The following is a 1,910-nucleotide window of genomic DNA, read 5'->3' as shown; positions in this document are numbered from 1 at the left end:
GTCTCAGCCTCCTGAGTAGCTGTGATTACAGGCATGTGCCACCATGTCCAGCTTATTTTTTAATTTTTTGTATGTTTTTAGTAGAGAGTGTTTCACCATGTTGGTCAGGCTGGTCTCGAACTCCTCACCTCAAGCTATCTGCTCTCTTTGGCTTCCCAAAGTGCTTGGATTACAGGCATGAGCCACTGCACCCTGCTAGGATATGTTTATTATACATGCTATTTGTTAACATGGCTAACTTTCTGTCCCTCCCTACTGGAATCTGAAGAACATAGGGAAGAATTTTTGTGCTGTTTACTGCTGTGTTCCTCAGTGCAGAAAACAGTCTGAAATGTAGGAGATGCTTTATGAGTATGTATTAGACAATAGACACACATTTTTGCATATGCACACAACCTCTTTTTGTTGTTTTTTGTTTGTTTTTGGGACAGAGTTTTGCTCTGTCACCCAGGCTGGAGTGCAATGGCATGATCTCAACTAACCGCAACCTCCACCTCCTGGGTTCAAGTGAGTCTCCTTCCTCGACCTCGCCAGTAGCTGGGATTACAGACATGTGCCACCAAGCCCAGCTAATATTTTTGTATTTTAATAGAGACAGGGTTTCTCCATGTTGCTCGGGCTGGTCTCCAACTCCTGACCTCAGGTGATTCACCGATGCTGGCCTCCCATAGTGATGGGATTACAACTGTGAGGCACCATATCTGGCCTTTTTTGTTGTTTTTGAGACATAATCTCACTCAGTCTCCCAAGATGGAATGCAGTGGTGTGATCTCAGCTCAATGCAACCTCTGCCTCCCAGTTTCAAGTGATTCTCATGCCTCAGCCTCCCAAGTAGCAGGAATTACTGACATGTGCCACCACATCCAGCTAATCTTTGTATTTTTGTAGAGACAGGGTTTTACCATGTTGGTCAGGATTGTCTCGAACTCCTGACTTCAGGTTATCAGCCCACCTCAGCCTTCCAAAGTGCTGGGATTACAGGCATGAGCCACTATGCCCGGCCACACACAGCATCTTTGGAAGGTAATCCAAGGTAGTCACCAGACAGGCTCGTTTCTGGGGATGGGAATAGAGAGATGGGGAATCCCTTACTGGAAAGGGGTCCCAATCCAGACCCCAAGAGAAGGTTCTTCAATCTCATGCAAGAAAGAATTTGGGGTCATCCTGAGAGTGAAAGCCAGATTACTCAGAAAGTAAAGGAACCGGGCATGGTGGCTCACAGCTGTAATCCCAGCACTTTGGGAGGCTGAGGCAGGTGGGTTACCTGAGGTCGAGAGTTCAAGATCAGCCTGACCAACATGGAGAAACCCCATCTCTACTAAAAATACAAAATTAGCTGGGCATGGGGTGCATGCCTGTAATCCCAACTACTCGGGAGGGTGAGAATCGCTTGAACCTGGAAGGTGAAGATTGCTGTGAGTTGAGATTGGGCCATGGCGTTGCAGCCTGGGCAACAAGAGCCAAACTCTGTCTCAAAAAAAGCCAGGTGTGGTGGCTCACACCTGTAATCTCAGCACTTTGGGAGGCCGAGGTGGGTGGATCACCTGAGGCCTGAAGTTCAAGACCAGCCTCGCCAACATGATGAAACCCCATCTCCACTAAAAATACAAAAATTAACCAGGCATCATGGTGTGTGTCTATAATCCCAGCTACCCAGAAGGTTAAGGCAAGAGAATCAGTTGAACCCAAGAGGCGGGAGTTGTAGTGAGCTGAGATCACGCCACTGCACTCCAGCCTGGGCAACAGAGTGAGCTCCATCTCAAAAAAGAGAAGAAAAGGAATAAAATATTGTCCCTAGCACCCAAGACAGAGTCAGGGTCAGAGTCAGGCCCAGCTCGTGCCTTTGTGGCAGCCTGTGTCTTCAGGCCCAACCCTGGCCTCCCAGTGGCCTCTTTAGGCCAAGCCAGTAC

The sequence above is a fragment of the Cebus imitator genome, unplaced genomic scaffold, assembly GCF_001604975.1.
Source record: "Cebus imitator isolate Cc_AM_T3 unplaced genomic scaffold, Cebus_imitator-1.0 Scaffold1018, whole genome shotgun sequence".
Classification (NCBI taxonomy): domain Eukaryota; kingdom Metazoa; phylum Chordata; class Mammalia; order Primates; family Cebidae; genus Cebus; species Cebus imitator.
This window is presented reverse-complemented; position numbering follows the sequence as displayed.